This window comes from Rhipicephalus sanguineus, unplaced genomic scaffold, assembly GCF_013339695.2.
Source record: "Rhipicephalus sanguineus isolate Rsan-2018 unplaced genomic scaffold, BIME_Rsan_1.4 Seq822, whole genome shotgun sequence".
NCBI classification, from domain to species: Eukaryota; Metazoa; Arthropoda; class Arachnida; order Ixodida; family Ixodidae; genus Rhipicephalus; species Rhipicephalus sanguineus.
The window spans coordinates 28,424-53,358 of record NW_023616066.1 but is presented as its reverse complement, the minus strand read 5'-3'; the positions used below and the strand labels follow the sequence as shown (position 1 = coordinate 53,358).

At 46.2% G+C, this 24,935-nt stretch overlaps 1 long non-coding RNA gene across 1 annotated transcript; it reads left to right on the top strand.

Annotated features, from left to right (window-relative positions):
- Positions 1–18: 18 nt before the first annotated feature.
- Positions 19–15,051, top strand: LOC125756800 (uncharacterized). The gene is made up of 2 exons (XR_007414753.1): positions 19–65; positions 14,870–15,051. It is a non-coding gene; the product is annotated as an uncharacterized LOC125756800 (long non-coding RNA).
- The last annotated feature ends 9,884 nt before the right edge of the window (positions 15,052–24,935 follow it).

The following is a 24,935-nucleotide window of genomic DNA, read 5'->3' as shown; positions in this document are numbered from 1 at the left end:
ACCCTAACCGCAGTTGCCCCGCCGCGGTGGTCTAGTGGTTATGGCGCTCGACTGCTGACCCGAAGGTCGCGGGATCGAATCCCGGCCGCGGCGGCTGCATTTTCGATGGAGGCGAAAATGTTTGAGGCCCGTGTACTTAGATTTAGGTGCACGTTAAAGAACCCCAGGTGGTCGAAATTTCCGGAGCCCTCCACTACGGCGTCTCTCATAATCATATGGTGGTTTTGGGACGTTAAACCCCAGATATTATTATTATTATTATTAACCCTAACCGCAGTTAATCCGCTAACGACTGTTTTCGTAAACCGAGGTAGGCAACCCCTGTTGGCGCCGTAAACTGACAACATGGCGGCCCCCATGTCGGACGCGAGCAGTTCGGCTCCCACCGAAATATCGAGCCAAAAGCGTGTCATCTGGACCGTTGCGACGACGGAGGCGTTGATACGCATTTGGGAAGATAAATTACCGGCTTTGAGGTACAAGTTTGCCCGTGCTGTCAAAATCTCGTGTGCATTTCACGAGATTTAAACACGGCTGTGTTCGTTCATTGAACAGGGCTTCACGCTATTTGATAGACGCGCATCAAAACACGCTGCTGACGCGTCCATAATCGAGCGTGAAGCCCTGTACAAGGTGGTGTTATAGCGGTGTTGCACGGACGCAGCCATGTATCAACTAAAGAACGCTTGGAAGCGCTGCAAACGTGTGACGGCGCCTCTATCTGGTTTACGGTAACTGTGGTTACGTCCTCTAACTGCAGTTGGGTATAACAGCGGTTAAGCTTACCCGTGTGACAAGGGTGGTTACTAACAAGGAGTGGTTACTAACAACTTAGTAACAAACTAACAGTCTGAGTTGGTACTATTCACTACCTAACAATACAGCCGATTTCACTAATCTGCATTTTACTACCTTGAGTTACTAGGATAGATAAATCAACGGCATATCAAGTACTTGAAATCTATTCTGCTAGTGGGCATAGGATGCACCATCGTGTTTTGGAAGTATAACTTAGAACTGAATTGTTATGAAAATTAACGTCGTTAGAACACGTGACTATGCTCTTGTGCCCATTTAAATGCCAGTGCCTCAGTTTCCCTGCACGGACACTGAGAGCAGAGTTTGCGACCCGAAACAAGCCGCGCATGGCCGATTCACTGAGAAAAAACTCTTGATGGTCGCTGCGCTCAGCCAGCGCTTATTGCCGAACCGGCTGTCGCCGAGTTTCTTAACACCACGAGGAAGGGCGCGACAACAGGCTCCCTGTTCCCCTGCTGGGGTCTTTTCGACGATATGGCTGGAAGAACCGATGTGTTTGCTCTTTTTTCTTCTTTATTCAGTACTAAAAATCCTGTACAGGTCCAACCAGGGTAAGTAATAACGTCAACAAAGTTAATAAACTTCGAATGCACCCAAATGTATCAAAATGTGGACGAAGGCAATAAAGAATTATCCTAATCAATTACGGTGCGGGGAAAAAATTTACAATATGAATAAATCGGGTGACGTAAAGTATGGCGTTAGGGAATTAGGATGATGGTGGCGAGTATGCATTGATGTTTGGGACGATAGATAGATATGTTGAACGATTAGTTGTTAGGTCCCGATTCAAAAGCAAGAAAAGAAATTGTAGACGCAAGGTTTTCCTTCCTTGTCGAAGACATTCAATGCCGTCAGCCTGCATTATCTCATAGGGTGAGTCGCACTGCGAATATTTTGAATAAATCTTAGGGCTTTCCTCTGTACCTTTTCGAGACGAGTAATGTTGTGTTTAGCGAACGGGTCCGAAACAACGCATGCATGTTCAAGTCTTGGCCTAATTATTAAATTGCGCGCAAGTAATTTTACATAGTGGCTGACTTTGTCAGCTTATGCCTTGAAAATACACTTCACGCAACGCAGAAGAGCAAACGTAATCCATATGCAAGTTCCACGATAAACTATTAGTGCGGCCCCTACCTGTAAATACTTGTGCCGAGTCTATTCATGCAGTGCTGACGAATCTAGCCTTTACGCAAAGCGGCGCTTTTTGCGACAGAAGCGAGGAAATACGCTTTTATCGGTGCTCAGCTTGATGTATCACACTATTCGAATAGAACCAATTGGGAAGTCTTGCATGGTATGCTGCCGTGCCGTACGAGTTCCAGGCAAGAACAACAGACACGAAGACGCTACAGACTGTAGACATTATGAAAATATGACTTTGCAGATGAAGGAGGCCGTGTCGAGATACATGTGGGATGCCCGCTTCCGGGCGCGAGAACGCTGACATTTCATGCATACCTTCGAAGGAAAAATGAGCGGCAAGAGCTTGATATAGTCGTAGTAATCATCAAAGCGAATTCTGGACCCTAATAACTATTTCAGATAATGTTCGATGAGTGCTTGTTTCATGGTGAAGCCACTAAATTTCTATAGAACCGGCTGCCGTGCGTGCCGTATTTCTTCGTAATTTCAAAAGCGAACCGTTGAAAACACACGAGGAACGAAAATGGCAACACAGACGACGACTAACACAGGGACGATGCAAAGCGCTTGAATGCGATTCAACACGAGCTTGCACAGAATGTCAGTTAATATTGCCATTTCAACGAAGGCATTTCCCATAGATCATATATGAGTCATTTCTGAAGAAGATTTGACGTCAGGTTTCGAGAAACGCAGCAATACTGATCTCCAGAATGAGTGGAACATGAAAATCCGGACGCCGATTCTGAACTATATATATATATATATATATATATATATATATATATATAATCTTCCACGGTTATGTTTGAACTTTGAACACATGATGACCGGATGGGCGTTACGACGAAAATAAAAATGCTTGAGACTAGTCTCGTCTGGGCGTAGAGATACGTGTGAATAGGCTTGAGTATAAACTTAAGCCGACTTAAGACTGATAGTAATGCTGAACATGAGTACATAGGACCATAGGTCGGAAATAAATGATGGAGCTCACTCAGATTGACTCAAGAAATATATTTTGCGCTTAGTGCTCACTCGGACTCAGACTCACCTATGTTTTCCTCAACCGGACTCACTCGGACTCAGACTCACTAAAACTTTCATGAACCGGACTCACTCAGACTCAAGCTCACCAAAATATTACTCAACCGGGTTCACTCAGACTCAGACTCACGGCTGTATCTGAGTCTGAGTGAGTCGACTCATGAGTGAGTTTGCCAGCTTATGGTATGTCATTCATAAAAAATTAACCCATCTCCCACTAAAGGGAACCATGTGGGGATGGGAAGCAGCGCATGGGTCGACTTAAAGTTCCGTTCATAACGGGCACCTTGCTCGATGGTAACGCGTCCTTGCAAGTGGAGCACACCATGAATTCACTGTGGTTGTTGTTGCTGTTACTCGTCCCGAACTCTTGTTGGAGCATGCCACGCGGGTTCATCGCGCGTCTGCAAAATCTCGTTCCCCGACGCCATCACATGATTGCTGAGAGAGTGTAAGGGGGAGAGGTCACAGCGTCTTACGCAGCCCCTTACACAGGCCTGAACGCGCTAGCGTGTGCCAGCACACATGGTTTTGTCTGCGTTACGCCAAGCTAGGGCAGCATACGGCAGCCCGGGCCCCTTAAGTGCTCTGCACGTATCAACAAGGTGGTTGAAGAACAAGAGGAAGAAGACTTCTCGGCGCGAGCGCGCGCTCAGCTGGCTATGCTAGGTGTTAGAAAGCGGACGGTCGCCAATGGAACTACAGACACAGCCCACCGCAAAAGCTGCTTGGCATCTAAAACTATGAGACGATGACAGTCATTTGCAGGCGAGTCCCCTAGCGAAAGGACCGCGGCCCGCATGTTTGACAGCCCTGCCTTTAGTGCCATTACCTGAGCAAAGCTGACCGTGATTAATGTTCCTTCTACAGTGACCGTATATTCAAATTGCTTGCCGAAGTGGACAGTTCCTTGGTTTCCTTTGATTATCGGACTGATGAAACTGTGGGAAATAAGGTCTGCCTCTTCAAAACAGCCATCACTCGTAGGTAAGAGCAGAAACGTAACGAGACACGAGGAGAACACAGGACAAGGTGCACTCTGTCCCGTGTCTTCCTTGTGTCCCGTTACGTTTGTGCTATTTTACCTATGAACTATGCATCATCATGTTTGAAACTTTTTTAGCATGCACAAAAGACGCGGACACAGAAAGAAAGTACAAATGAGCGCTTACTCACAACTGATTTATTTTTTGAAAGGTACTAAACATATAGGCACAAATAATCATCACAAAGCATGCGCGGAGCAACTCATGAGGCATATTAGCAGAATACAAGTTAACCACAGTTAAAAAAAATCATTTCTTTATCAGTAAGCGCCACCGATGGTTGACTTATACATGTTTTCCCACACCTACTTATATGGAAAGCTTCCGTGACTTCACGTGTAAGTTTATCACTGTGAGTGAACAAAATGTCTGTGTCAATGAAGACAGGATTACAATAACATGATTTACAATGATTGGATAAGTGCGAAAAGGTTTCTTTACCCAGAGAACTTTTATGTTCTTTTAGACATGTATTTATGCAGCGATCTGTCTGTCCTCTGTACATATTTCCACAAGTTAGCGGTATCCAATAAACAACACCTTTTCTGCACCTTATGAACTTAGAGCCTTCTTTCAGCCCACAACTACATTTTCTCTCTTTCAAGTTGAACTTTGTGGCAGCTGCCTGGCACAACTGTTGCACTTTTATAGGAGCGCTGAAAACATCATCAATGTCATACCTGCTGCCAACATTTTTCAAGGCATGAGAAAAATGATGAACGTAGGGCACAACTGCACATCGCTTTTTGACCCTGTTCAGGCTATTCCTTGAAGATGAAAGCACCCCCTTTACTATGCGTATCAGTTTATCAACCGCTCTGGTGATAACCAGTTCTGGGAACCCCGCTGAAGTTAACCTACTTACTTGATTAGAAAAACTATCTTTCATTAGGTGGCAGCAGGACTTCACTATAGCCCCTTTGAGACACGACACTGCTATTCCGTTTTTTACGATTTTTGAATGCCCCGACTTGTAGTGGAGTAAGGGTTTTTCTGATCTAGGGCTCTACATCCAGCACACGTGATTAGTTGAAATTCGCAATGATAGGTCTAGAAACTGTAGTTGTTTTTCTTTTGCTATCTCGTGGGTGAACTTGAGACCCAGGCCACATTCACGAAACACTTTTAATATATTCACCGTGTTGAGCCCATAATCAGCCCCATCACATATAACCAAAAAATCATCAACAACACGGAAGATTCTTTTTCTCATACGGTGTACAGCATGATGAATTTTCTGGTCCACTCGTGCTAGAAAAATATTACTTTAAGTAAAGGAGCTGCCTTCGAACATATACATATGCCAGATTTTTGCACAAACATTTCTCCATTCCACCCGACAAAAGTAGAATTCAGGTAAAAGAGCAGTATTTCCATAAAAATTTCCACTGAAATTCCGCATTCGTTCCTAAACTTGATTTCATGATTATCTACACAAATGCACAGTTTTACACTTTTCAACAACTCTGGGTTTTCAGTGACACAGACCTTTTGTTCACTCATAGTGATAAACTTACACGTGAAGTCACGGAAGCTTTCCATATAAGTAGGTGTGGGAAAACATGTATCAGTCAACCATTGGTGGCGCTTACTGATAAAGAAATGTCTTTTTTGAACTGTGGTTAACTTGTTGTATTCTGATAATATGCCTCATGACTTGCTCCGCGAATGCTTTGTGATGATTATTTGTGATTATATGTTTAGTCCCTTTCAAGAAATAAACCAGTTGTGAGTAAGCGCTTGTTTGTACCTTCTTTCTGTGTCCTCGTCTTTTGTGCACGCTAAAAAGTTTCAAACATGAATTCATACCAACTCGCCCAGCTATCAGTTTTATGCATCACCAGCTAGCCTGCCAGCAAATGTTACTCCACATTATCGATGTTACACTGACTTTCCTGAACGTCGTGCATGTTGGTAATACTGCATACTTCGTTGAAATCACTAAGAAACTAATGTTTTGCTCAAAGCAGTTCTGGTTAAAGTTTTGAAATACGATACACAAGCGTCTGGAGGCTAACTGGAATGTCGTACACCGCACAAGACTGACCGACTATGCGTGGGCTCTTCGCTCTTGCCCGCTCTCTGTCTTTACACATTCAAAATTACCTTTACTCAGTGTAGGGTAGCATACCGGTTATTCTGAAGTGAGTAATCTCCCTGCCTTTCCCCTCTCTCATTCCTTCAGTGAAAATCCTTCTCGTGTGTAGGCTAGTAATTGACCTAGGCATAAATGCTCTCGCACAGGCTCCATAGGGTGGTGGCCAATCGTGAACACTTTCAGTTTAGGCAGTTCATTACCTTTGTATTCAGCACATTCGCGTTTAGAGCTGCTTGAACACTTGCTCTCTCTACGTCTTCAGTCATGTATCGCGATTCATCATTGCAGAAAAGCACTATGCCATCTGCAAATCGTAAGTTTCTGAGATATTCTCCGTCACTCTTCATCCCTATTTCTCCATAGTCCAGTCATTTGAACACTTCTTCTAAACACGCATTAAGCAGCACTGGAGAAATCGTGTCTGACGCCGCTTTCCACTTCATTTACGTTGCTTTCCTTGTAAAGAAGCAAGGTAGCTGCGGTCCAGTCTTTGTAGACATTGGCCAAGGCACTTTTGTTTCAAGCACTCCTTGGTGACGCAACGCTTTCAAGACTGCTGGTATCTCTACTGAGTCGAGTGCCTTTTCGTAGTCTGTGGAAACGGCACAAAAGGATCTGCTGTACTCAGCCAATTTCCCAATTACCTGTTTGATCACATGGCAGTGATCCCTGTGATCACTGCCAGGAAGCACTCCTTCCTGAACCCAGCTCGCTCTCTAGGTTGATTAAGGTCAAGTGTGTCGCTTACCCGATTTGAAGCGTTCGTCGTGAATGTTTTGTAAACGCTTAAAGTAGGCTGATCGGTCATTTAGCAACGACAAGCTTAACTTGCGCCAATTTTCGAATATTGCCACAAAAACTTGCAGCGGCTGTCTTACGAATAAATTGCGATAGCGGCTGTGATATGCGAGACAAATGCCCACATCTTCACACACGGCGTGTGCAGTTGATTTTATCGCTTTCAAAACCTTTCGCGCGACGTAAGCCACACAGCTTGGTTCATCCACGCCCACAAGAGACCGGGTGCAGCGCTCGACATAAGTGTGCGTGACGCTCGCATCCTTCGCGCATCCATTTAGGCTGAAGCACTAATGCACACCTGAAGGGCGCATTCGGTGCAAAAGCAAGACGGAAGTGGCACTTGGCGAATATCGTCTTTCACTCGACGCGCCCCTCAGCGGCGACCAAGCATAAGGAGCCATCGATTCCCGATTTCGTCGTGCCTTCCTTCCTGCGCAACAAAACAGCTGGCACTCTTCAAGCAAGCGGATTTATTGAGCAACCACACACCAGGGACTACGTAACACTAGTGAGGCGTTGGTGGCAAAATGCGCCACGTTCATTGTTTCCATTCCGAAACAACTTGCTGGGGTTCCATAAAGCTCTTTATCAATCAATCAATCAATCAATCAATCAATCAATCAATCAATCAATCAATCAATTAATTTCCTTTGCAAAGGAGGAGTACGGGACTAAAAGTACGGGACGAGGTCCCGGCCCCGTTACAATTTGGCGAAACAGGAAGATGGCGGTCAGTCACGCACGAAGAGTACAAATAAATTCATAAGGGTTACATGGCATCAAGTAACACAAAAATTATGTAACAAAGCGCTAAACAATGCAGAAGAATAGTCACGAAATGGCATGAATATGAAAAGTAGCGATCGACAAGAAGAGGGAGAAAAATTCGGAGGGATGTACTGTTCTTGAAATTAGGTAAACGAACTGCGTTTAAGGAGACAATTTTTATTACACGAAAGGTCAAAATCTTCATTTTTTAATAAGTTTATCAGGGAAGGTAGATTGTAGGACAAATATTGTTCATCATAAATTGTTCTAGAGGTGAGCTGCGCTGTGCTGTCAGCGGCTTTTGCTTGTCACTTTTTTAATTGATGGCGGTCGCTGCTCTACTTGCCGACCAGCTAGTGGGTTAATTGCCATTTAATTACAAGAACGTCAATAAAGGGACACTGAAGCACTTTTCGAAAAAAATTAGGTTTCGGTGGTATGTTATAGAATTTCGTGTGGCGAGCTCGAATATCTTGTCGAATTTTTTCACAAACTAGGGCGAATGCCTTAATTTGTCAAAAAGGCGCAGCACGTCCCTCGGGCGGCGCCGATATTCTCTCCGACGCCTACGATTGGTCGAAGCCTCGTGACGTCATCGGGGGTGCCGCCAAGGCACCCTCGATCGACTATACGCTATCGACTGCGCACAGCAGCAGGCGATAGCGTGTTTTCAGTTTTTTTTAGTTTGAAATAAGCGCGCAGTTGTTAATACGACGATGTGTGACTGTGGCAATGACCTCGATGTAGTACGTCAGTACTTGTTCGAGCCAGTCGTGTCTACTAGCTACGACCGGAGACGCGGCCATCGCTAGAAAGCGCGCCCCAACCCGCAACCTCCACCCGTGATAAGCACAGGTTGAAAATAACTGAATTCGGTCAATGGAATCTGTCGCACGGGCGATGATACAGTCGAGGCCAAAACGGACCACTCCTTTGTTTGTGCCAAGTTATGCCACATGGGCACTTTTTGAATAGTGATTTTGTTCAATCCAATGACATTAGATCGGCACCGACCGTCTCGGTAGCAATCGGCTGTCGTCTATATCATCTCATGTGTCGTGGACAATAGAGTTTCCTACAATTACCTAGAGTGAACTCTGGCGCTGCGATCGTTGGCCTAATCTTCGGGCTTACGGCTTTCAACGCACTTGTAGCTTTGTTTATTGCTGTGTTTTGGCGTTCGTTTCGGATAAAATAATGGACCATTGTGAACTTCGTGACCAAATTTGAATTGGTGAACCTAAAAAGGTTAAAGTGGTGAAGTGGAAGTGCTGACTTTTGCTGAACTTCATATTGCGACAAAGCGGATGCAGGCGACGCGGAGCCAAGCGGAGCAAAAATAACGAAGTTTAGACAAATTTATGTATGACCCATCATTACCATGCTGGCTGAAGCTGACCCATTCCCATGCTGGTCCCATGCTGACCAATCTTCCCATGCTGGCATCATTCCCATGCTGGCTGAGCTGCAACGCATGGCTGAAGCGCCATGCGTTGCAGCTCCCATAGACACTAGCGCCAGAGTTCTCTCTAGTTTACCTATAGGAAACTCTATGGCGTGGGCCACCGACCACGACGACGTCGCGCGGCAGGCGGCGGCGCAGATATGCCTGTGTCGCGGGCGAAAGGCAGCACTGGTACTCGGCGCGCGGACAAGAAGTGTGTGCGCGAAGTCACCGCGTATGTATCGTTTCCTGGCCGGACGCCGTAATAAATGGTTCTGGGTTCTGTTGTCCGCTTGTATAACGGCTGCGCAGCAATGCTAGGCTACGACAATATGAAAGACTGCTATACCGAGTAGCAGCGGCGATTCTCGATCGTGATCGAAAAATACGATCGGAGTCGGCCTCGACTGAGATCGCCCGTGTGATATCCGTGTGGCATAGCCCGGCTCCAGTGGCGTAGCCAGGGGTTGACACATCGAACCCGTGCCTCTCCCGAAATTTCTTTTTGCCATGGAATACAGAGCACAAACTGACACTAGACCACACTTGTCTGCCCGGCCTCCACTTCAGGACGTGCCCCCACGGCAACAAATTTCTGCCTACACCACCGCCCGGCTCGGATAGATATTAACACGATAGCGTTAAAGAGCTCGTATCGCAGAATTCCGCCGTCGGCGTCGGTGTCGGCACCGTTGGTTGTGAGCAAAAAATCATCATCTTGTCCGTGACCGAAAAAGCCGCAAATAAAATTGATAAAAATGTTGGGTCCGAGTGAGAATCGAACCCAGGCCGTCTGCGTGGCAAGCAGGTGTTCTACCACACAGCCACGCCTATGCTTGGTGCTGCACTGAAAGTAACTTTTATGTTTCCCAAAAATACGCGTCCTGTATACAGGTGTCACAGTACGAGATGTAATATCGCAGTAATGTTGCGTGGTACAAGCGTACATTTTCATCGGGCGTCACACCATGTCAATATCATAACAACTTGGTGGTTTAAAGACAGCCACCCATTACAAAAGGCACACAGATTACTGCGCGTATTCCCTTAAAGGGACACTAAACAGCAAAACAACTCTTATCGCATTAGTAAAGTAGTCTTCCACGATACCAAAAACACCACGCTTGCTGCGAGAAGACGCTTAATAAGCGAGAAAACGCGCAAAAAGACATGGCTGATCCCTCCGTCATAGGAATCGGTATAACACGAAAGTGAAACGTGTCTTCACAGAAGTAGTGCTTATTGTGTAGTGATATATGAGAGCTTGTACAATGTATATTCGTGTTTGGCAGCTATAGCACCGTTTGACGTGTATGCACCCATGTTGACAGCATGTCTCTATCGTGACGACTAACGCCCATGATCATGATTAAACCGTTGTGGTAGCTGACGGTGTGAACATATATTTGGGCACAGCGAATCGTGAATCCCGCGTAAGGATGATATCAACAAGCTCATAATCAACATTGGTACCCGGTATGCACTTCTTCAAAGCGTCGTCAATTAAGGAGAGAAACGGCACGGGGTGCGCTTTCTAGTAATGGGTAGCCGACGCCTGTGCTCATGCATACATAACACACACTGCGCTTCAGCAACACGGGAGGTAGAGGTTCATGGCCTGAGCCGCAAACGCGGGAGTCCCGCTGGCCTCTGTCTCGCAGGCTCTGCTCTCGCTCCACCAAGGCACGACATTCGCCCGTCGAAATCGCGCGCTTTCTGCAACACATATTGCAGCAGTTTTGTTAGTCGGTGCTCTCGCAATTGAAGCAGTCGGCGGCGGAGAAATCCCGTTGCTGCACGTGGAAGCTGCACTACTCCTATGAGCCGACGCACGCTAACACGAAGCCAAAGGCAAAGAACGTAACTGCGTCAAGGGTGCCTCGGCGACGCCAGCGCGGCCAGTCTACCTCTCTGGTATCGAGACGCTTTAACCATGACCTCTGATATCGCACGAAATCTCGGAGTAAACGCTAGTAAGTGTCGATCGCGAAGCATTACTTCTTTTCACATCTCACAGATGGCGGCACCGCCGCCCGCCCGCCGCGAAAGAGAATGTGTGAAAGATATAAGGCGCGTTCGCGCCGTGTCTAGCATCTCCCGAGTTAGCTTAGTCGGTAGAGCGTCGAGCGCTTGCGGCCGCAACGTCGTGGGTTCGATTCCCAGCGGGGTATCTTTTTCTTGGTTTTTTCTTTCTCACCCGTTGGCGTCCATTTTATCAACGTCATATCCGTGACGGATTTACTTGGTGGACCCCGGCATAAAACACTTTCGTGTTAAAAGAAAATACAGGTGGCGACGCCACCTTGGAAATCCCGCACCATTTGCCGTGACGTCACATATTTTTGACGGCGCCTGCTTGGACCTATACGTAGTTCCTAATCGGTTAAATCGAAGTACATTGTCCTCTGAGGGGGCCAGAGACTTGACATAACGAGTTCGTGGAAATTTCGTCGAGCCAGTGGCGCCAAAATACGTTAAATGCTCTTTGAAATCTCTGACGTCACGAATTACGGAGTTCGGCGCGAAATTTAAAAATGAAACTTTGAACTTGGTTTTCTCCTCTAATAATAAACCTATGGTGGTGAAATAAACTACACAAGAGTTCTCCGAGCACACTTTATCAATCTAAACCAATTCATTGTTTCTCGTTAGTGTCCCTTTAGGACCACGTAGTGGGTGCATCGCAACTTCGAAAAAGTTTCTCGTGCATAATTGCTCCTGGTTTAAAGCATGCTACCCATTACATAAGGCACACACCTTAGTGCGCGCATTCTGTTAAACACTCGTAGTGTTCGAAGTGCGCACTAGGGGCAGGATGTCGCTATCGCGTTCAAATCTTAAACGCGACGCTTAAGCGTGCCCCAATTTATGTAGTTGCTCGCAATACTATCATACATTGCATAACCAGTATATATGTCGTCCCAGTGTATGCTACGTAGGACTGTATTGGCGACGCCGACGCTTGGCCTCCGCTTCTCGAGCTCGAAGTTCCGCGTCATTTTGGCGTCGTTGACGCCTGTGATCGACATCACGACGACGACGCTTCATTTCAGCTTCCTTGGCTCTCAGGAAGGCATCTTCACGGCGTTGTTGGCGTTTGACCTCCGCTTTCCTGGCCTGACCACGTCGCGCGCGCGTGTGTCTGTGTGCGCGTGCGTGTGTGTGTAAGAACACACGTTAATAAGTGTGCACTTAGTGGTTGAAGTGCGCACTAGGGGCCGGATTTCGTTATCGCGTTCAACTCTTAAAGGCGAAGCATAAGGTTCTCCCAATTTTTTTCGACCACTATCGAAATGTCAATGCTACGCCGGTAGAACCACTCGGTTTCTAGAAGCTTGATTTCGTTCGACAGGACGGTGCAATCGACAGCCTAATATTGTGGCCGACTGGATCTTAGGCCGAGCGAAACACGATGGAAAGTGCCCATGTCACTGTACACAATCCGCAACGCGTTCGCTAGCGATTCAAAATGGGCGTTTCGCGGAAGAAAGTGCCTAGCATCGCATTCAGACGCTGCGATAAGCAGCGAGTTAACAGATACATCCAGCCTAATTATTAATCAGTTCCATTGTTCAAGTTTGGTGGCGCAGCGGGCTAACGCACCGTAGACCACTCGAGGCTGCAATGACCTTCACGCGTTCCTTGCAGATTCCACGGAGCTTTCTTTTTTTTTTGAAGTTTTATTTTAACGTTAAACGCGTATACTGCTCTGAAGGAGCGCTCATATGAAGAAGCGCGCCCAGCGCTTCTTCAATTCTAAACGTTACATGAGCAAACTAGTGAGAGCGCCGTCGCCCATTGACACGAGTAAATCACGGACAGTGGCAAAATAAAGACAAGTGCGCATCGCGAACAACCTAGCATGATGGACCTAACTTCAGCAAGGTCTGGGTACGAGCTAGTTGGTATTCCATTTTTTTAAATTGTGATCACAGCGCAAAGTAAGACACGAGACAGAGAGCAACGAAGACGAGCGCAACTTCAGCAACTGTTTATCGTGACGCCTGGACGGTAACGAACAACGTTCGTGGAATCGAGGCAGCACAGAGCTGCACTGTTGCGGCAGTAGCAGACCCTGTCGCAACTCTCCGCACTGCTGCTGATCAGCGACGCTACCTAAGTTTTTCTTTATTTCGTGAAGGCGGCTATCCGTGGCGGCGAGATCCTTCTTGTGCAAAAGTACATAACGGACCGCTTCAGTCGCGCAGACTTTATGGTCAAGCATAGCAACTTCATTCGAGACGGGATTCGCGCGTAATCGCCGTCTTGGAAATACTTGAAGCATAGCACAATTGCTTTTGTAGATTTGAAGATTTTGCTCTAAATAGCAGTGACCAACTTTGCAGCCATCTTCTGATCTCGAGGAAATTTGTGAAATGCGACTTTATTACGAGCGTAGGTGCTATTGCAGTCAAATACCGCGCAGAACTCGGTATGGTGAGCCGTCTTCAACACGGAGCATAGGCCGTAGCAAAAGCCGTAGCAAAGGCCGTAGAAACAGTGAACTTTGTATCGGAGAATCTCGAAGTGAACGAACAGGACGGTGCGGCGATAAGCAAATCCCCACGCTTCCCTTGGCAGCAAATAAAGGCGCAAGCAGCGATATTCCCGATGACGTCACTTCTCTACGGTTCCCTCTCTGCCGTCCTCCTCGCTTCCGTTTCGCGTGCGCCGAGGGTGTTCATTTTTTTTTCTTCCACTCATACCTTTCTTTTTCTTCTTTTACCATGCTCTTTTCACTCTCACTGTCCCTTCAATCCCCAGTCCCCCGTGGGTGTATCGGTTGAGGTGTCCTCACTTGAGAGACAGTTATCGTGCACTCCACAACCAATTTTCATTTCCTTCTTCCTTTTAAGAATCACCCCCCCCCCCCCCCACGACCAAAGTTTGCCCGCTTGTAGCGCAGTTGTTTAATCAAATATCGCGAAAGAAAAATCCACGTAGGCATTTTATAAGGGGTAAAGACTGCGAATTACCAATAAATTCGAGAATTTAAAGCCGCTTCAGTATCCCTTTAAGAAGCCTCCGCACGATGGCCCAAATACTGCTTTGGAGTTTTACCTCGTCTGTAGAGATATTACCGTTTATGCAATACCGAATCCCCGGACAGGTGTACTGTCGTGAGCGATACGAGTGAGCGAGTGCGTGGCAAATGTCTTCAAACCCCGATTCACCCGCGACGGTGGTTGGTGAAGGTGCTCGACTGCTGACCGCCAGGTCGCGGGATCGAATCCCGGCCGCATTTTCTATGGAGGCGAAAATGCTAGAGGCCCGTGTACTTAGATTTAGGTGTACGTTAAAGAGCCCCAGGTGGTCGAAATTTCTGGAGCCCTCTACTACCGCGTCTCTCATAAACATATCGCGGTTTTGGGACTTTAAACCCCAACGATTTATTATTATCAAACCCCAGTTCGAACTCGGATGGCGCTTTTAAAAATAAAGTGGAAAAAAGCTTTTTGCGCGAACTGTTGTCACTCCCGCGACGCGTCTGTTTTTGCGACACGTGGAATGTATGATACAGCATACAGATAACAAGTTGATATTACGGCGCCTATTGTAGCGCTCACGAAGCAAAAATCTGTGCCATATTTCAAATATTATTACTGCGATAGCAATTATATCGACAGTCTCGGATGAATTTTGCCGTCCCCCGCCGCGGTGGTCTAGTGGTTACGGCGCTCGACTGCTGACCCGAAGGTCGCGGGATCGAATCCCGGCTGCGGCGGCTGCATTTTCGATGGAGGCGAAAATGTTTGAGGCCCGTGTACTTAGATTTAGGTGCACGTTAAAGAACCCCAGGTGGTCGAAATTTCCGGAGTCCTCCACTACGGCGTCTCTCATAATCATGTTGTGGTTTTGGGACGTTAAACCCCAGACATTATTATTATGAATTTTGCCGTCGCCGTCGCCGTCATGCACCGTATATGTATAAGTATGTATATATATATATACAAGCCCCAAAGAAAAATAATTCAGAAAAATGCTTCCGAAGCGCGGAATCGAACCAGGGACCTCTTGCTCCGCAGCGAGTGGCGCTAACCGCTACGCCACGAAACGCAGATCCTTGACATAGCTAACGGCGAGCGTTATATACACGCCCTTTACCGCTGGACGGACTCAGAGACGGCCGGCGCTTATAAGCGTTTCTTCATTACCAGCGAGATGGCGCTAGCAGCACGACGGGCGCAGAGCCATATATACCCTTCGGGAGAGTTTGGCGATTGTTTCATCTCGCCGCTCTCCGAGCTCCGCCCCAGCGCCGCCCTCTTCTCGTGACGTAAACTCTCTCTCCTCACCGGCGGCGGCGGGCGGCAGTGGCGACAGCGCGGCGCGGAGTCCAGCGCTGCCGCGACGGAGAGACGCCGACACGATCGCTGAGGAGCGTGCGTAGGTTACGAAGCACTTGTGCGAAGCCGCGCGTATTCATGGCGACTGCTCCTCGCATTCAAGCGTGAATTTGTTGCGTGTGATGGGCTGCTGTTGCGCGGTTGGCTGTTCAAACAGCAGCGCGCAGGGTTTCCGCCTTTTTAGGCTTCCGAAGGAAAAGAAGCGACGACGCCTTTGGATCAGAAACATCAGACGCAGCAAATAGACCCCGACCAATTGCTCCGTGCTATGCGAGATACGTACTTGAGTATTTAGCTTGAATATTGCTGGTATTATAAACAGCGCACCATTAACACAAATTTACTATTTGTTGTGCAATGGGGCCCTTTCAGGCGCACAAACTTTAAAAATCATTTTGTCACGCTGAAAAAAAGGAGTTTTATGGTTCGCGTTTCGATCGCTTGGGCAGATTGAAATTTTGCAGCGATCACGCTATGAGTGTCAAGCGTGATGTGTTGCGTTTACGTAATTTATCGCGCGTTCTGAGCACGAGCTTCGGATGTTACCGTGATGTTGTGAGGGGAAGATTTATTTCAATATCGCAGGTTAGTGCCGCCGCGCGTCAGCTGCGGCGGTTACCTGGCATGTGTTGTACGTTATGTGGTCTGCGTTTCTGTGGCTGTCAGCCTATAGTGTCATTTACCGCTGTGTTGCCGCTTGTGTACTTGCTGCCAGTTTCACGTTTAATTCGCGCATGTAAATTAATCTGCGTCTCTGTGCTAAGCGAATGTGCCTTGCGCTTTTTAGTCATGCACGTATAGTGCACGATGTTTGTGCTCGTGCAGGAAGCCCTTCCACTATAGCAAGGAGCCCTTATGCGCTCGATGAAATTTCGTGATCAGGAAGTAGAGAGCGCGAAAAAGTTGAGCAGAAAAATGATTTTGTAAAGAAAACCAACATGATGTCCGCTATCAGACTAGCTGAACGAGGTATTCTTTTCATTTAACACGCGCCTACTGGGGGCCCTGCACCTGCTCTGACGAAAACCTTAGATGCCTCACCAAACGCGAAAATTGACCGCCGGCGTCCGTGGCGTCGGCGGCGTCAACACGAGGGATGTCAAAGATCATCACGTACTGACGTGACCATACGACCAAAAATTGTGACGTCATCATGACGTCGAATAACGTGATTTCTCGCGATGACGTCAGCACATGATCAGATGTGGTGTAGAAAGATTGCAGTGCCTCCGATCTTGGAGGCAGTGCAAAACAATGTTAGGTCACAAAGCTTTCGAGGTGGGGGGGGGGGGGGCGTGAAGAACAATATATCAACTGAACAAAAGGAAGACGGCTTTCGCCTTCGAGTGGTCTTAGGCGAATGCATAAGGGACTCCCCTGTACTCTCAGCCGCACCCATGGACTATACAAAGGAACGTAAGGGGCTTACGTACGCAAGGCACTTTGGAGTCCCGGCACTAAAATTCTCTAGGCGGGAATTTTAGGGCTCGAGATCCCCAAGCCGCTTGTGTACGCCCACTTTTGCGCTTTTGTGGCTTTAATACAATTACGTGCGCTGGTATCTCTGTTTCTTTTAAAAGCAGAGCTGTTTAAGCTTGCAGAATCCCCGTTAGTGGCAAATAAAAATTGTCATCATCATGAACCGGCACGCAATCCGTCCTCTTCTTTATCTTCTGCTTTGCTGCCAGAACACGTGCACAGACTTTTCCGGCGTGGTATGCAATGATTTTCACGTAACACTTGTCACGTGACATGTTCCAAAAATCACACCTGTTATATATGCTCGTCACAGAGTCACGTCACGCAATACCAGTTTTGGTGTATATCAATCTGGCGGAACGGTCGCCATCGCACCATGAGCGTGGCACGTAAGTCATCTTATACATGACACGTGTATCATGATTTTCGTGCTAACTCCCGTTATTTATGTTCGTCAGACAGTCATGTCGCGCAATACCAATTTTGGTGTATATCAAGCTAGCGAAACGTCCGCTAGCGCACCATGAGCGTGGCACGTAATTCGTGCTCTACATGACATGCGTGCCATGATTTTCATAATAACTCCTGTTATTTATGTTCGCCATACACTCTTGTCAAGCCATACCAATTTTTGTATATATCAAATTAACGAAACGGCCGCAAGAGTACCAAGACTGTGGCATGTAAATCATGCTGTACATGACATGCATGTCACGATTTTCATGTTATGGCCAGTCGTTTACGTTTGTCATACAGTCACATTATACCATACCAATTTTGGTATACACCCCATGAACGAAACGGCCAGGAGAGCACAAATTCGTAGGCGGCTAGATAGGTAGATAGACAGATACGCTCAAAGTCGCAGAAGTTCGCTAAGAAATGCTTCGCACTTAAAAAACTCAAGATAGTCCCCACAGGTCTTCATAGCTCGAAAAGTCACCGATGATCACGATACTCCCTCATGCGAATTCTGAGCGCAGCTTTGTGTTGAGGCAACGCGAACTGTGTTTGAATTTCTGGCTATCCGCATTGGAACAATCGTTACATATTGCCACAGAAACTGCCCGAGCTCGAGTGCTACGCACGCCACTCTGCGCATTGCAGGCGTCATCGACATCCCCGTCACGACAAGCGAGACAGTAGCAGCGCACCCACCAGCCCTGCATGCGCACGAGCTCCGACCGAAGGGCGAGCACGCATGACGGAGGAAGAAAGCGATGTTAGAGGCCAGTCGCTCGTGATATCGACAGAATCCACGTTCGCTGTCTTTCGTGCTCGTTCGCTCTATCGGTTACGCCGATACGCCAACGGCGATGCCGAACAACGCAGGAACGGACGCCTAAGAGCTGCGCCCTAAAAGCACAGCGCGTATCGTAGAACGTCGTGGACTCGAATCGGCGTGCACAACTCAGTTTCACGATGATATGGACACGCCTAATTCACTCCATATTCTTCATTAAATTTGTGTAACAATGTTCTTGCACAATTTCGCTTTCGCAATTTGTTTAGGAGCGCTAGATTTCACGAATGAACAACGCGCACATAGCCTCAGCCGTGCGTCCGTCGCGCGGAAAGACTATATATGGCGGACGCCGCCGGAGCGGAGGCGTGGCGGTGACGTGAACAGCGTCATCGCCGCGCCGCGACGTCACTGCCCCGCCCATTCGCCAGACTCTCCCCATCGACGGCTCTGGACGGGCGCATTTAAAGTCGTCGGCGAGCTCGCTCGCTTCTTCTTATATTTGCGCAGGGAGAACCTTGCCCTTCCGCTGTCTGCTCGCGCGGTTTTCTGGTGGTGAGGGGAAGAGGGATGTTTCGTGCTTTCACCGTGGTGTCCGTGCTCATGTTACGGAGCGTACAAAAGTCACTCGAGCTCAAGGGACGCCGCTAAACGAACAAACAGAAGATGAGCGCGAACTATCAAGTGTCACAGCTCGAGACTTGAAGCATGCTAGTTTCCTTCGCTGCTTCGTTTTGCAATATCTTTATGTTATCTTTTACAAAAACACACTCAAGCGAATGGAAAAATAGTGTTGCCGCATCGTCATCGGCCAGCGAGATTACCATTAGTACCAACCAGGAGAGGAGAGGGAGCCAAACGGCGCCATTTCACCCATGCGTTGCGCGAAAGCGCTCGAGTTGCCGCTGCTTTGCGCGAGGTGGCAGCAGCTTTTTGTTAGCGATCTATCTTGAATCTTTCACGGCCTCTCTGTTGCAACCCGCAATCATTGCTTGGTCCACTGAATGTAAAGAAAAGTGACTCAATTGCAGTTAGAGGTCGATAAGTTTATTTGGCCACAAGAAATGGTGATACATTCGGCAACATTTCAACGCTGCTTCCTTGGCATGCCTTTACTACATGCTACGCAGTGCTTGGCAGTATTGAAGATCATCATCATCAGCCTGTCTACGCCCACTGCAGGGCAAAGGCCTCTCCCATGTTCCGCCAATCAACCCGGTCCTGTGCTTTCTGTTGCCACGTTATACCTACAAACTTCTTAATCTCATCTACCCACCTAATTTTCTGTCTTCCCCTCACGCGTTTGCCCTCATTTGGAATCCAGTCAGTTACCCTTAATGACCACCGGTTATCCTGCCGACGTGCTAAGTGGCCGGCCCATATCCATTTCTTCTTCTTAATTTCAACTATGATATCCTTAACCCCCGTTTGTTCCCTGACCCACTCTGCTCTCTTCCTGTCTCTTAAGGTTACACCTATCATTTTCCTTTCCATCGCTCGCTGCGTCGTCCTCAATTTAAGTTGAACCCTCTTTGTAAGTCTCCAGGTTTCTGCTTCGTAGGTAAGTACCGGTAAGATGCAGCTGTTATATACCTTCCTCTTGAGAGATAGTGGTAGACTACCATTCATGATTTGATAATGCTTGCCGAATGAGCCCCATCCCATCCTTATTCTTCTAGTTATTTCACTCTCATGGTTCGGCTCCGCGGTTACTACCTGTCCTAAGTAGACGTACTCCTTTACAATTTCCAGCGTCTCGCCACCTATCGCAAAGCGCTGTTCTCTGCCACGATTGTTCCACATTACTTTAGTTTTATGCATATTAATTTTCAGACCTACTCTTCTACTTTCCGTATCCAGTTCAGTAATCATGAGCTGTAATTCATCTCCCGCGTTACTCATCAATGCAATGTCATCAGCGAATCGCAGGTTACTGAGATACTCTCCATTAACTCTTATCCCTAATTCTTCCCAATCTAGGGCCCTGAAAACCTCCTGTAAACACGCGGTGAATAGCATTGGAGAGATCGGTCTCCCTGTCGTACGCCCTTCTTTATGGGATTCTGTCGCTTTCTTTATGAAGGACTATAGTGGCTGTGGATGCGCTGTAGATTTCTTCCATTATGTTTATATAGGCTTCGTCGATGCCCTGGTTCCGCAGTGCTTGCATGACTGCTGATGTCTCCACCGAATCAAATGCCTTCTCGTAATCTATGAAGGCTATGTATAGGGGTTGGTTGTATTCCGCGCATTTCTCTATCACCTGATTGATAGTATGAATATGGTCTATTGTTGAGAAGCCTGTACGAAATCCTGCCTGGTCCCTTGGTTGATTAAACTCTAATGTCGTATTAATTCTGTTAGCAATTACTTTTGTGAATAGCTTGTAGACAACGGACAGTAAGCTGATGGGCCTGTAATTTTCAGGTCCTTGACGTCCCCTTTCTTATGGATCAGATGACGTTGGCACTCTTCCAAGATTCTGGTATCCTCCCCCTGTCGAGAGACACTTCGTATACAGGGGTGGCCAGTTTATCTAACATAATCTCTCCACCGTCTTTCAACAGGTCTGATGTTACCTGATCCTCACCAGCGGCTTTGCCTCTTTGCATTCCCTTTAGGGCTTTCTTTACTTCTTCTGTTAATACTGGGTGGGATGTCAGATTCCTCTGGGATATTACTGCTTCTTACGTTATCATCCTGACTGTCCTCGGCTGCTGTGCAGATCTCTGTAGAACTCTTCCACTACCTCAACTATTCTATCCATATTGGTTGTGACCTTGCCATTCTTGTCCCTTAATGCATACATCTGATTTTTACCTATGCACAGTTTTGTCTTCGTAGCTTTGAGGCTTCTTCCGTTCTTTAGAGCAGGCTCAATTCTCTCCATATTATACTTTCTTATGTCGGCTACTTTACGCCTATTGATCAACTTCGAAAGCTCCGCCAGCTCATTTTGTCTGTTCATTTGAGGCTTTCATAGCTTGACGTTTCTTGATGAGCTGGCAATATAGCTGGCAATATAGAGGAATACTATAGCATTAATGAGAGGGTGTTATGTATCGTGATTAAGTTTAATAAGAGGTACAGGATGAAGGTGATACAGGCCTACGCGCCTACTCCAGCCATGATGATCAACTGGTGAACGCTTCTACGAAGACGTAGAATCAGCAATGAGTAAGGTAAAGACACAGTATACTGTACTGATGGGCGATTTTAATGCAAAGTATGCAAGAAGCAGGCTGGAGATCATGCAGTTGGGGAATATGGCATCGGCTTAGAAATGCCAGAGGGGAGTTACTAGTAGAGTTCGCAGAACGTAATAATTTACGGATCTTGAATACCTTCTGCAGAAAACGGACTACTCGTAAGTGATGTGGAGGAGTCCTAATGGCGAAACTAAAAATGAAATAGACTTCATAATGTGCGACCACCCGGGCATTATACAGGATGGTGGAAGTAGTTAACAAGATTCGATGCAGTGACCATAGAATGGTAAGATCTAGAATTCAACTAGGACGTGAGGTAGGAACGGCAGAAACTGATACGCAAGAAGCCGATTAATGAACTAGCTCTGCGAGGGAAAGTACAGGATTTCAGAGTTTCACTTCAGAATAGGTATGCGGCTTTAACCGAGGAAACCGACCTTAGCGTTGACGCAATAAATGATAATTTGACTAGCATCATTAAGGAGTGTGCAGTGGAAGTCGGGGTACTGTCGTTAGACAGGACACTGGTAAGCTATCCCAAGAGGCGAAAAACCTCATTAAGAAACGACAAGCTATGATATCGAAGATACATGTATCTTATATCCTAAATACTATTCGGGTATCTTCTGTATCGCGATGCTACTCGCAAGACGAGTATCTTTATCTGTATTTCCGCTACATGAAATGATGTATCGTGTATTTTAAGACACAAGATACTGCCACTATGCGAAACAATGAACGTTGGCTGAACAATCGTGAAGGCGAAATGCTAGAGACCCATGTACTGTACGTTCTCAGTGCACGTTAAAGAGCAGCAGATAAGCTCATTTCTGAGGGAGGAGTTCCTGAGTAACTGTACAGCGCGGCGTTTGCTACAAACTTCGGTAGCCCAAGGCAACAGGTCCCTGCAGTCGGCCGACAAATAGGCGTGTCTGACATCCCATGCGACAATATAAAGGGTGTTTCGAGAAATGTGTCCAACCTTGTCAAAAAATCAGCAAAATGCGATATTTTCTCGGGCTTTCAGAATTGCTTTTCTGTAGCGGCAGGAATCTTAAGGTAGTTAAGGATATCATTTAGGACAGTAATTAAGAAAGTTACATTAATTAACTTTTTAATTAGTGGAGTTAAGTGATTGTGTCAAATGGGAGAATTGAAGTTCTTGATGCGAGGAACCCATCCGAGCTTTGAGATTTCGAAAAAGCGTCCTCGAGTAATTGTTGTGGCGTAATGAAATTTCAACGAAATGCAACGGCTTTCAATAGCGAAAACCATCGAATTCGGTTGAAGTTCATTACTTCGTAATTATTACTAGAGGCCGCTTTTTCGAAATCTCAATGTCAGGATGGGTTTCTGGCACGAAGAACTTCAATTCCCCAATTTGACACAGTCACTTAACTCCGCTAATTAAAAAGTTAATAAATTTAACTTCCTAATTGCTGTCTCAAGTCATGTCTCTGACCATCTTAAGATGCCTAGCGCTACAGAAAAAGTCATTCACTCATTTTGGACGTCTCAGAAGAATATGGCAGTTGCGTTCTTCCATGTTTCTGTTTAGGTTTCGCCATTGAATTTGGTTGAATTTCGTTACTTCGTAATTACTACTAGATGCCACTTTTTCGAAATCTCAAAGTTGGGTTGGGTTTCTGGCATGAAGAACTTCAATTCTCCCATTTGACACAACCACCTAACTCCACTAATTAAAAAGGTAATTATTTACCTTTTTAATTACAGTCCCAAACAATTTCTTTAACCATCTTAAAATCATTGCCACTACAGAAAAACCAATTCTGAAGGCAGCAATCAAATATCGCATTTTCCTGATTTTTTTAGAAGGTTAGACACATTTTTTGAAACACCCTGTATACGAAAGCTTTCTTCGAAGTTCGCAGAAAACGAAAGGGGGGGGGGGGGCACTTACAGAAGCCGCACTTGTACTGTACCGTACTGTAGCCTAGAAAGTACGGTACATGCTGTGGGAAGGACAAGGCCAATGGCGCATGAGCGTCATTTGCGTGACTGTCTACATCTCTTTTAATCCTGTTCCAGCGTGAGGCACACACGCGAACCCGAATCATCTCACGCAAGACAAGCCGGCTTCTTTACTTGAGCCCATCTCCATAGAACACCCCTAGATAGTGAAGGTGTGCATTTCTGTAAAAAGCCCTAAAGCTTCTGCAGTGGTTGAATATGCACCCTCAAGAAGCAAAACATTTTCTGGCTTGCTCGTGTTCTCACCTTCGAGTTGGTCTTGGGCGCAGCAAAGATTTACTGTTGAGAGGGAACCGTACGGGTGCTGTAATTAGGGAAGCCCCGGTGCCCTGTTCAATTATGCATGTACACGGTCATTCGGGATTTGCGATCACGACTATTCTTGCGCTTTATCCGAATTTTGTGGGAAAAGCTGGTCAACGAAAAAGGAGTCGTGGCCCGACCATCAACTGTGTCGTTCTTTGCTCCCTACGTTGAAGATGCTGAATATATATTGTTCATTGCCTATATAAATGATATTGTCGATATACCTCATTCTCCTGAACTTATTATGTACGCTGACAATGCGAATGTTTTCATCAGACAATTTAATATCACTTGAGGTCAGTGTAAATAATTATCTAAGCCATCTTTCAAATTGGTTAAGGCAAAATGAACTGCGCTTTAATAAAAAAAAACAACTTACATGATATTCTGACCTACAAACAAACCTATCAGTAACATAACTGTAAATTGTGAACGAAATTGCATCGCACGCCTTGGGGAATAAAAATTTCTTGGTGCGTGGTTTCAGGAGGAATTAAACTGAACACGTAAATCATCTAATTACAACATTAGCGTGAATAGTTCGTTTTTTTTTTTCAGAACAATGCACTTAATCCCGTTAGGGTAAAAAGTATGTACGCACTCTTCCATTCTAAAGTAACTGATGGGATGTTAGTATGGGGAACGACCATCGCAAGGGGATTACCATAATCTAATAACTAAAAAAAATTATTGCGCCGTCTTGAAAAATACAGGGGAAACCTACAAGACTTGCGCACTGCTCTACAATTCATAAAACATTCAATATTCAGGATGGATCAAATATATCATTTTAAATTGCTTCAGTTAATTCAAAACAATAAGCTATGTGAAGAAAGTTGCACAGAAAGACTACACTACCGTTTGCGAGAACAAAAAAAAAAAAAACGAGGCCTGAGCACGACCAAGTATGGGCAAGTGTTGCGTAAGTACCTTTGTTTCAAATACCTTGCGATCACTGAACTTATAAGCTAGTAGAGCAGCTTTTAAAACAAATAAAGAACTTACTAATAACCACCGGTGTACATTATCAAAACTACTTAGTGGAGTTTCGTGCCTCGGCTAATGCTTAAATTGTTCATAAATTTGTATTTGGATTACATTAATGTACAGTGTAATCTTGGTGCATCCGCATGCATTTTGTGTTTCTCAGTTTTGAAGTTTTTGATCGATTTCGTTTCGTTGTGTAT